At 35.9% G+C, this 12,289-nt stretch overlaps 1 long non-coding RNA gene across 1 annotated transcript; it reads right to left on the bottom strand.

Moving 5' to 3' along the window:
- Nucleotides 1-1,637: 1,637 nt before the first annotated feature.
- LOC111514906 (uncharacterized) lies at nt 1,638-11,331 on the bottom strand. The gene is made up of 4 exons (XR_012464282.1): nt 11,152-11,331; nt 9,127-9,425; nt 8,891-9,056; nt 1,638-2,245 (listed from the first exon to the last, which is right to left on the bottom strand). It is a non-coding gene; the product is annotated as an uncharacterized lncRNA (long non-coding RNA).
- Between the last annotated feature and the right edge of the window lie 958 nt (nt 11,332-12,289).

Here is a 12,289-nt window from a genome sequence, read left to right as displayed (position 1 = left end):
GAACCAAACTCAAAGAGTTATGGTGGACGGTATCAGCTTAGAGATTCTGCTCATAACTAAAAGTGTTCCTCAAGGATCCATTCTAGGTCCTTTACTATTCAGCTCATATATTTGTGACTTCCATCAGTCGGTAGAAAAATGCAACATTCATCATTACATAGATGATACTCAACTGTACTTCTCTTTTCAGTTTTCTGACATTTATTCTGCTCAAAACCTCATTAATCGTGATCTACTGACCATCTTTGATATTTCATCAGCTCATAAATTGAAGTTGAACTTCAAAAAGGCGGCAGTAATGATCTTTGGACCGGAAGGATTGCGAGATATTCATATAAATGATGACATTCTGCCTTTTGTAACTGAAGCAAAGAACTTATGCCTGTGGTTTGATTCTGAACTGCGCTTTACAAAACACGTTAGCCATTTGATTCAATTGTCTTTCGACATCTCAAGGTAACTGTTTCCAAATCGGAACTTACTCACTAAACAACTCAAACTAAAATTGTGTGAGGCTCTAATCATTTCAAAAGTTTCATATTGCGATAGCATTTATGGCCCTGCATTACTTCAATTTGATTTTCTCCATCTTCAGCGAATCCAAAACAGTTGCCTTCATTTTTCTTTCGGTATTCGAAAATACGATCACATATCACCGGTCATGAAGGAATCATGAAATTATTATACTTCCTTCTGTTAAAAGTCTCACTTTTGATCAAAATTGTTGCTTAGCAAACTATAATTCCTTCGAAGTCAGCATATTCGTAACCCGTACCAATGAATGAGGGCTGAATGTTAAAGACTCGACAAGTCAGTCACTAATGAAATTCAGTATTCCCATCGATAGACAACAGGCTGCAGCAGCTGATGTTTTATGTGACCGTGGCTCGATTTCGGCCGACCCAGGCCGAACTCGAGATTATTGCTACAGAAAAGATATATTTTCAATAATTTGTGTTGAATTCAGAAGTAGGATCGGAAAATATTTTGTCTAGTCGAATTTTTACCTAGAAGAAATACATTAATACATCAATGTACTAGATTTACCTGAAACCTTGGATCAAAATGAATATGATCTGCTATACTGTTTGAAAGCATAAACTGCATGCTGCTGTAGTCTACCTTAAAGAAACCAACTTTCTCTTAATGAAAATAATAGTTCAAGATTCAAATGTCTTTTTGAATCACTAAGATACAACTTTTCACCTAATTGTGTCTATGTCCTTCAAATTCATCAACCCACAGATCATGAATTCGAACTAGCCTTCAACCAGAAAATATTGTCGATAGAATTTACTCATTTGAAAGTGAATTTTATAAACTTCACATCACGATTTGATCTACACAAACTTTATTTGAAGAAATATATCACTGATGGAACTCAGAATTCCTATCGATAGACAACAGGCTGCAGCAGCTTGAAGCTAAGGTTTTATGTGATCGTGGCTCGATTTCGGCCGACATAGGCCGAAACCCAGAACACAAAGATAATGGCTCGTAGCCAAGGAAGATGATACAAATAGTGAGTTTCACATCACTTACAAGCAGCCGTATGTTACAAAATGGAGAATATCGCATATATTACATATTAACAGATGACCCTGTTTTTTAGCTTTTTCTGGAACAATCACAATGGAACCATTTAGTGCAGAAACGACAATATACGCTGATGGGAGATAAAAGTCCATTTGAAACATTTGATAATTTTATTGATTATGGCAATATTGAATATATTACATGATTATAAAGGAGAAAAATTAGCCAATTCCTCACCATAACCAGCTGTTTGACGTCCCGTTGGCGAGCTTTCTAACAAGAGTTCCCTTCAACAACGGATTCAAACTTATGTTCGCGCAATTTGAGCCAGCGTACTTCCTCCTAACAGTTTGCAAACTGGAAGAGTGATCTTCAACCAGAATGTTAGCGAAGGTAACATTTTCCAACTTAGCATATTCGTACCCCGTATAGTAACTGAGCGTAGATGTCCACAGATTTGACAAGTTCCTAACATCATCCAAAATTCTCATTGATAAACAACAAGCCGCAGAGGCTTGCAGTGAAGGCTTCACATAGCTCATTCCATACTTCATAAATGCCAGCTCCAATAAATATTCAGCTAAAACGTGATGTATACTCTGCATGCCAGCAATCTTACCGTAACTCCTCAAATAATGGATTGACAAGGGATATTCCAGCCTGAAATCCAGTTTTTAAAATTTCCCTCTCCATATGCAGTATCCGCGCGCTAGAATAAAGACCGACACATAAGAATTCAAATTCATACCCTCTGGGAACGTAGGTCCTTTCATATTTAGCAGCTACTAAATGCCGATGCACCAACCAAATGAAAAACGTCACGTCCCATTACCTTTTTCCCTTGTAAATATCTGTCTACTATGCTAACACACAAATGAAGCGTTTCTTGATGCATGTTGAAGTGAAAGTGAAACTGTACTAGCCAGTCGACAAGTATTGCATGTATCTGAGGAGTTATTTCGTGGTTTGGTTTCTTATGTATTCTACTAAAGTAAGTGGATTTTTAATGCTGTTTTAATGTGAGGTGGGGCGAAATTGGTAATATTTTTGAACAACTTGTTGAGACGTATTCTTAGTTCTCTTACCGGTAAAATAATTTAGTTTTAGTTTTAGGACACAACATCGAAATTCACTAGATCTCCGTTCCGGTTTTGTGATTCATTAATTTTTCAATGAAATCAGAAGTTTTTTCATGTACTTTTTTCTATTTTGTTATTTTTTATACCAGCACTGATTACGAAGCAAGGGCTCCATCATTAATTAATATTGTACAGGTAATGAAGTACTTTATGATCGGTCCGAATCATGACGTCATCCTCTTTTATATATTTGTAATGAAATGATGATAAGAGAGGGTTAGGCAGAGGTAGATATTCTGATATACAAACTACATGTAATTTACATAAATGAATACAAAAATAAATATTTTTATCATTATTATGAATATTACTGGAGTTTTTTTCCAACACCATTATAAATTATGAATATTTGAATGATCTCGACTCCGCTTTTCAGTAAAATACTAACTGCTCACCTTTTGTTATATAAAACAACTCACTTCATTATTTCCCGTTCTTTGGACACCTCAAAAATTTAGAAAAGAAAGGTCAAAGAAGCAAAAATTCAAAAACAGTGTTTATCAAATATAATTATCCAAATAGGGCTCCATTACTAGAAAGTTGTCATATCGGCAAACTTCCTCACAAGAGATCCCTTCAACAACGAACTTGTACTTATTTTTGCACATTCTGGCCCAGCATACTTCCTCCTGATGGTTTGCAAGCTGGAAGTCTCACTTTTGATCAAAATTCTTGCCAAGCAAACTACAAGTCCTTTGAAGTCAGCATATTCGAAACCCGTATAATAAATGAGGGTTGGATTCCAAAGACTTGACAAGTCGCTAATGCCATTGAGAATTCTCATTGATAGACAACAGGCTGCAGCAGCCTGAAGCGATGGTTTTACGTGGCTCATGCCATATTCCATAAGTGCCAGCTCCAACATATATTTTCCCAAGACATGATGAACCCTGCGCACCTTAGCAATCTGACCGTACCTCCTCAAAAATTCAATGGATGAGGGGCGACCCAGACCGAAATCGAGCTTAACCAGTATGTTTGTAGAATTTATTTTCCAGAATAAATGCGACCGCCAATGAACTGCAAATTATACATGCAGGGATAGAACGTCTCTTCGTATTTAGCAGCTAACAAAAATGCAGATGTCCCAACTAACTGATATGTATTACGTCCCACCTTGTTGTCCTGTAAGTATCTGTCAATAAGACTTACACTCATATAAAGTGTTTCAATACGCATTTTGAATTTCAAACGCATCTGCACCAGCCAGTCGATGAGTATTTCTCGCATCTTCGGAGTTGTATCACGTCCATCGAGGAAACCTTTCCTGATAGGATACTTATCCTCCAAGGTTCTCATATACTTGAAAATATCCTGAATATATTCGGTCACCATATAAGGATCATTTCTGCAGTCTTCATCGGGATCATCAATATCTAGTTGCTCGCAGGAGCAAGACTCAACAGCAGGCTTCTTAGTGAACCTGTCTTCGGCAACTGAGTTTTGATTTATTATATTTGACCTGTTTGTTTCAGTATGAGGAGGATGAATGGCAATTGGTGCGATGGTATTCAAGGTCGAAGGGTGATCTGGTTTCCGATCTGAAAGTTTGCCGTTTTTCTGGATTGAAATCCACAGCTTATTCCCAACTTCCTCAAGAGGAGCTCTTTTCAGACTATCCGTTGATGATTCCGCTAATGTGAGTTTTGAATGTTTTTCTGGTTGGTTTTGACAGTTGCACGTGATCTAAAATCCATCCTGTAAGACTACGAGTTTATTCCAAATTGAGTCACAGATTCTACAATACACCTCCACCTGGCTGTCTTCCACATAGTGTTCAAAGTACACTGTAAGCCACTAAACTGAGACTGATTGTCAGAATCGTCTACTTTCATATATTTATAATGAAATGCTATTGAGAGAGGTAGGTACAGGTTTTTTTTTTATTGAAGACAAAATCAGATCTACAGGTAACATTAAAAAAATTATGAGTGAATGGAAGCAACATTATTCAAAATTATTATTCATTCATTATTATTCAAAATAACCCTTAGAATGTTTGTATGTGCGTTTGTTTGGGCTAATATCAGAAACGTCTCAAAGATTTGATTTGATTAAAAAAAGTATTACATTTTAGAAAATGACGTCATTGGAAAAATCAACATAAAAATACTGTTCAGTTGCTTTGGCTGATAATTTGATCAATTATATTTAAAGTTTGTGTAACGATTTCAATCGATTCATTTCTTTGCAATAATTCCTCTGACGATTTCATCTTTCTTCATCAAGTTCACAGGTTTGTTTAGTTCTTGATGTAGATGAGAACTAGTATTGTCCTGTTCAGTTCCGATGTTGAAATAAATACATATGAAAAATACTCTTTTTGAGTTTCGACGTTCTGAATTTTCAAGTAAATGTGGAATTTTGCTTTTTTCTCTTTCAATGTCTCCAAGTTAAAATGTTTGAGGTGTCGAAAGAACAAAAAATAATTAAATACATTTTTATATATGGCAAAATGAGTATCTGAGTATCGAAGTCGAGTCAATTCAAAATTTTATAATAATAATAGTAATGAAATGATAGTGATGTTTATTTTTGTATACAATAATGAAAATTACATGGTGTGCTATGACAAACGAGATAGATATATAGTTTGTTCGTGATGAGAAAGATAATTTTTCTAATAGATATTTGAATGTGCATTGAAAATAATGAACGTCAATTACAAAAACAGTTCTCACAGATTTGGCTTACCGACAAATGTTTATGTTTAGAGTTTTATTCAAATACTTGGATAATGTATATTGTATATATTTGAGAACCTCTCATTTATTCCTCTAATTCTGACTATTGGCAAATATTTGTTAAATGACTGAGTCCACACTCCACGCATTCATGATCCATCACCAGATATTTATAGGCTCTCAATTCAGAAGCCTTCATTATTTGATTTGGGTCGAATAATTACTTATTGTACATTTTTTGAAAAATACTCCATCAGTTTTCAAAAATGAGGTTATGAATAGAGTCGATGAAAAAATATTCTTCTCACATGCTGGAATTGGAGATTTTTTGAATTGCGTTTGGCTAACCGAATTGTCATTATCAGGATGTCTGATGATAGAACGGTGAGTAAAAGAAAATCAGCTAAAACATTAGAAGGTTTTGTAAAGTCTTCTATGCTATGATACTTTTTTTTTTGTTAATAGCTTCCTAATTCATCTTTGGATGATATACTAGACAATAATCTGATACAATACATTGGATATGGAAAGTACAGTGTCAAATGTGAATATTTTGACATAATTAATGCATTTTCGTATTGCTTGATCATGAAAGGCTTAATTTGGGCATAAATTTCACATGGCAGTACATTATGAAGTGGATGTTCAGTCTTTGATCAAAGAAAACCAACAGTTTTTCCTCGGTTCAATTCAACATAACAGAGTTTCCATCAATCTCTTCTGGAAAAAAATATTATGCATTCATTGTCAGGGTTGTTTATCTCCATTCGACAAGTTCAACGTTCTGTGTTATCCATCTGTTCCAACCAGATCGACCAACAAATTTTTCTATAATCAAATTACAACTGTGAAACTCACAAATAGTTTTTTAAAAATATATTCATTGAAACATCAAAATAAATTTAATAAAACTAGTTCTCAACTACAAGGTGATGAATTCGAAAATAGATAAAATCGTAAGAGATATCATCGCAAAAAAATAAATCAATAAATAATGTCCCATTACTGGTGAGTTTTCATACCGGCAAGCTTCCTCACAAGAGATCCATTCAACAACGAACTGAAACTTATATTTCCACATTTCGACGCAGCATACTGTCTCCTAATAGTTTGAAAACCTGAAGTCTCACTTGTAATAAAAACTTTTGCTAAACAAACTACAACTTCTTCGAAGTCAGCATATTCGTAACCCGTATAATGGATGAGGGTTGGATTCCAAAAACTCGACAAGTCGCTAATGCCATTCGGAATTCCCATTGATGAGCAACAGGCTGCAGCAGCTTTAAGCGAAGGTTTAACGTGGCTCAAATCATATTCGAGCATATATTTACCCAAGACATGGTGAATAGTGGGCACCCTGGCAATACGATTGTATCTCCTCAAAACATTAATGAATACCGGGCGATCTAGGGCGTACAACATCCGTCAGATGATATCTTTAAGGGATCGCGCATTTAAAAAATATAAGCAAACTGAAACCATTGTAGAATGGGATAGCTATAAAGAACTGAGGAACTATACGACATCTGCTATTCGTCGGGAGAAAAAAGCGTATCTTCAATTTGTTCTTTTGAAGAAAGATGCCAAGGCAACGTGGAGCACATTACGTAATTTAGACATCTTGCGTCAGAAGTCAAACCCTGAACTACCACCTAACCTGAACAATCTAGATGAAATCAATCAGTTCTTTTGCAATATTACCCTCCCTGACAAAACACAATTTCAATCATCGCTTCTAGAAAAGTACCAAACTAAGAACACTGCAAATTCTCTCAGATTCTCTCCCGTTGACGAACATACTGTACAGAAGTTTTTAAATAAAATCAGAAGCAACGCTGTAGGTTCGGACAGCATCTCACTTCGAATGATTCGTTTGGTGGAAACACATGTCTTGGAATACATCACCTTTATACTGAATTCGTGTATCATTTCCTCGTGTTTTCCTTCCCCTTGGAAACATGCACTTGTGATTCCTTTGGCAAAGTGTAACTCTCCGACACATTACTCTGATCTTAGGCCCATTAGTATTTTACCCTCCCTATCTAAAACGCTTGAGCTGATTCTCAAAGATCAGATAATTGAATTCATCACTTCTTACAATATCTTAACTAGCGTTCAGTCTGGGTTTCGTTCTCAACATAGCACGGATGATATTTTCAAAGCAACCGATAAAAATTATGTTACATGTCTAATTTTATTGGTCTTTAGTAAAGCTTTTGATACCTTAGACCGCAGTCTTTTATGTAATAAACTTAGTCACTTTGGTTTGGATAAATGTGCCGTAGATCTTATTGAAAGATTTCTAGAACACCGAACTCAGTGTATCAGCCTTGATCACTTAAAATCTGCAGTTCTGAACAACAAATTTGGAGTTCCACAAGGTTCCATTCTTGGACCTCTCTTATTTAACATCTATATCTCAGATTTCTACAAATGTATTAAATTTTGCAATATACATCACTACGCTGATGACACTCAAATTTACTTATCTTTTCCGGAAGGCAACCTGGAAGCACAAGAACTGATAAATAGAGATCTCAATTCACTGTATAACGTCTCGTGCGCACATAACTTGAAATTGAATGCTAAAAAATCATCATATATGTTATTTGGACCCAAATCTAAAAGGAGCCTTATTTCCAACCTCATCAAGATCCATATAAATGAATGCTTCTGAATGCAAAAACTTGGGTTTGTGGATTGACTCCGATTTGAGATTTTCTAAACTTATCAGTCATCTTTGTAAATCGTCTTATAACATTCTCAGACAAATTTTTCCCAATAGAGACATTCTTTCTACACAACTCAAACTTAAGCTTTGCGAAACTTTAATTTTTTGTAAATTATCTTATTGCGATTGCATATATGGACTTGCACTTACTCAATACGACTCTCTTCGCCTCCAAAGAATTCAAAACTCTTGTTTGAGATTTTCCTTCGGTATACGTAAATTTGATCACATCAGTAGTAGGTTTGATGACTCCGGATGGTTAAGACTTGAAAAACTACGCACTCTACACATCCTCACAAATACACATAGATTACTATTAACAAATAAACCTAATTATTTATATAATAGACTTGTTAGTTTTTCCCAGACTAACAACTATTATACTCGAAATGGATCTGTCTTGGTCATTCCCAAACACAACTCGGCACTTTTTACTCGAAGTTTCTCCTATATTTCCGCTAAGCTGTATAATAAGTTGCCCAGTGACTTCAGACTTTACACGATAATGACATTTAAAAAACGCTTGAAACTTCTGCTTAAATCCTGGTAATTGGTGCTCTGTATGTCGATTTTTGCAAAACCCTTATTATTATTCATTTCAATCAAGCTTTTATTATTGTGTTTATTGTTGTATTGGTTGATTTATCTTCTATTCTATACTTGTTATTATTATAGTTTTTATTGTATATTTTTGTAAGGTTGATTTGAAAAACAGCTTATGCTGATAATTCGCCTGTTCATCTAATTTATTTTTGATGAATAAAGTCGATTTATTATTATTATCATTAAATTGAGCTTACGCAGTATATCCCTCTCGGTCTATAGAATTTTCCTATCAGAATAAACGTAGCTGCATGTGAACTTCAAATCATACAAGCAGGGATAGTAGGTCTCTTCGTATTTTGCAGCTATCAACAATGCAGATATCCCAACTAACTGGGATGTACAACGTACCGCCTCGTTGTCCTGTAGGACAATAAGGTTAACACATATATTTATGAAGTGTTTCAATACGCATATTGAAATTCAAACACACCCCTACTAGCCAGTCGACAACTATTCGCTGCATCCTCGGGGTTGTCTCACGACCATTGGGAAACCTTTTCTGATAGGATACTTATCCTCCATGGTCCTCGTATACTTGAAAATATCCTGAATGTACTCCGTCACCATATAAGAATCATGTTTACATTCTTCATCGGGATCAACAATAACTAGTTGTCTGCAGGAGGATGACTCAGCAGCAGGCTTCGTAGTAAACCTGTCTGTTTTGGTTCATTATATTTGATGAAATAATATGTGTAGGCGACGTTAAAATTAATCTCTTGTTTCTTGCTGAAAATAAAAAGAAAAATTTTTAGATGGCATTGATATCTTCAATTTAAAACAATTAATTGATACGCCAACAAGAATCACTTCAACTTTATCTGACGTTATTATAGTATACAATGAAGGAATAGTTATTCACTACGACACTCAGGACACATCTCACATTTCTGATCATAATTTACTATTCGGTGCAATTCAACATGAAAATTATAGAAATGAGGAACATTTTTTTAAAATATAGAAATTTTGAGGGAATTGCCAGAGATCAACTGCTGCAGCTGCTATTAGTATCACCCTTTGATGACATTTTGTTCTTTCAGGATGTCAATGACAAGGTTAAATATTTTACTGATTTGATGCTCCCCATATTTGATACTGTTGCGCCAATAAAAAATATAAAAATAAGGAAGGTTCAATATCCATGGCTCTTTCATAATGTGAAACTGATAATAGGTCTAAGAAATGAAGCTCTTAGAAAATTCAAAAATATTAAGAACGTTACAGATTGGACTTATTATGAATTACTAAGACCCCAAACCAATATCATGATGAGAAATGATGAAAAAGCATATTTGTATAACAAAATAAGATATCATAGCGATGTGGTTCTCTATCTATATCAATGATCCTTCAGCTATAACGTATATAGTAAAGTTTCCTTATTTAAGTACAAAAAATATATTATCGCTGTTCAGAAAGTCATTGATTTCATAGATTTTGTACTTCTGAAAAATTCTCAGTATGAACATTTAACATGTTTTCTCTCCCACTTTCCTCTCTCTTTAGCCTTCGAGATCTTCACTTGCGTACGAGCTTCTTCTCTCCTTTTAATGGTTTCCGCTCGTTCTTTCTCTTGCCTGGATTTTATGTCCTCCAGAAGTTGACTTAGTGATTGTAAGTCCAATTCTTCCTCTTCTGGTTCAGTGATTCTATAGTTGAGGCTGTACTTATTGGGTAGGAGGCGTTTGCCCTTGTTAGGTTTGGGCTTGGTTGTGTCACTTTCTTCGGTCATCTTGGTATTAGACAGAGTAGTCTTATTACCGAGTAGTTCAGGCAGCTCTTCCATGTCTACATCGTGGCTGTGGTTATCTGCCTGTTATCTGTCTTCGTGAGGCACCCCTTGGAAGGGTGGTTCGTTCTCACTATGTGGCTTTGAACCGATAACCTCCAATGATAACCTCCGGTCTTGCTCTCGGTTGGGCATCTCAACTAGTTTCAAGAGCTGCTCCTGCACCTCTTGCGTTTTGCCAATTTGCTCATTTAGCCTGGTTTCTAAGTTTTCTGTATTTGAGCTTTTGGAATGAGGTACCATCAGGTTCCGGTATACTACTGTCTAGTTCCCTGGAATTCGTTTCCATAGTGTCCTGGTCGAGGATGGGTGCTGCGTACGCGCTGACGAATTCCGGGATCTCCTGGGGTTATCCCTCCTGTGGAATGGTGTCCTCCTGGCTCCTCGTGGGTAGTGGTGTAGCGTGGTGGCTGATCCTGGGTTCCCTCGATGTCTCGCCATCCTCGATGTCCTGATGCTTGTCCATCTCCTTTGCCCCAGCGCGCGATGACAAACGTTTACCGAACGACGTGATTGAATTATTGCGCGACCTATCTCTGCCATCAATTTTCTTTATATCGCGTTCACTACCACCCTGGTTTAGTAATGAATTTGCACTACCTTTCTTGTTGGCTACGTTCGCGGAGTGATTTTTAGTTTTTGCTGTTACACTACCGTACTCACGATCAGTTTGATTGTCCGTGTCCGTATGTCCTAGCATCGACGGTCTGCTCCTCGCTCTACCACGTCCTAGAGAAGGTCTAGTCTTTGGAACTTTCATTTCTCGTTCTTTCTCCACATGTTTTCTCTCCATGCTTAGTCGTAATGTACGAAGTTTCATTTGTTTTCATCACATTTAAAACCTTGAAAAATAAATTTATAATTATAATTTGAAAATTACTATTACCAGTTTGTTGTTGATAATTTTTTTCAATATAGTTTTGAAAAAGCAAAGGACAAAACCTATCGCGCCGATGACCAGCATTCAATTTTCCGATCTTTTTTTAATTCACCAATGGCGTGTGCTGAAACATCACAAAGATGTGACGAGCCGGAAAAAGTGACAGGTTGAGGAAAGCACCTCTCGTGACTGGTACTATTGACTGACTCACTGTCTCATTGACTGGTCAGTCTGTCTCGTTGAAGTGGCAAGGCTAGAAATAAAATCAACAATACCATTTCGGTACATGTTGTTTGTAGCCTCATTTTAATTTTTTTTTAGTTATATAGATCAAATAAATATTTGAATGTATATGCTGCAATAAAAAACTACAAACAAATATTATTATCTGTTTACTCACTTCAAGAAGTGAAAACACTATGTCATCTCCTGAAGACGTCAACTTGGTTGGTAAAACGTGCATCGAGATGTTGCAGTTCCGGTGTTCAGGAACAGTGCTTATCTTGGACTTAGTTTTAGTACTTCCACTTGCATTATATGGATTAATTCATTCATGACATAATATACAGATACAAACAAATTTTTTTTTCATTATGTAATTTCAATGTAAGAGTTAAAACGTTACAACAATTAGTTAACAATTCATACGTCATTCATATTTCACACATTCGGTAAAAATGGTCGGGTTCCGAGTCCATTGGCTAATTCGAAAAACTTACTGTACTTCCATCTCATTGCTGTCAAATACGGAGAAAATGATAACGGTGCAAGATTCATGATTCTGAATGCCATATGACTAAAATCGGCAAAACAGATAATTGTGGTAGTAACCAATTGCAAGTGCCGAAGTCACACAATAAACAGCAGCGGCCTGTAGTGACGGTTTTTCGTGACTCAACCTGAAATTCAGAATGGCCACCT

The sequence above is a fragment of the Leptinotarsa decemlineata genome, unplaced genomic scaffold, assembly GCF_025532065.1.
Source record: "Leptinotarsa decemlineata unplaced genomic scaffold, Ldec_3_MD MMD2_P_RNA_scaffold_7, whole genome shotgun sequence".
Classification (NCBI taxonomy): domain Eukaryota; kingdom Metazoa; phylum Arthropoda; class Insecta; order Coleoptera; family Chrysomelidae; genus Leptinotarsa; species Leptinotarsa decemlineata.
This window is presented reverse-complemented; position numbering and strand designations above follow the sequence as displayed.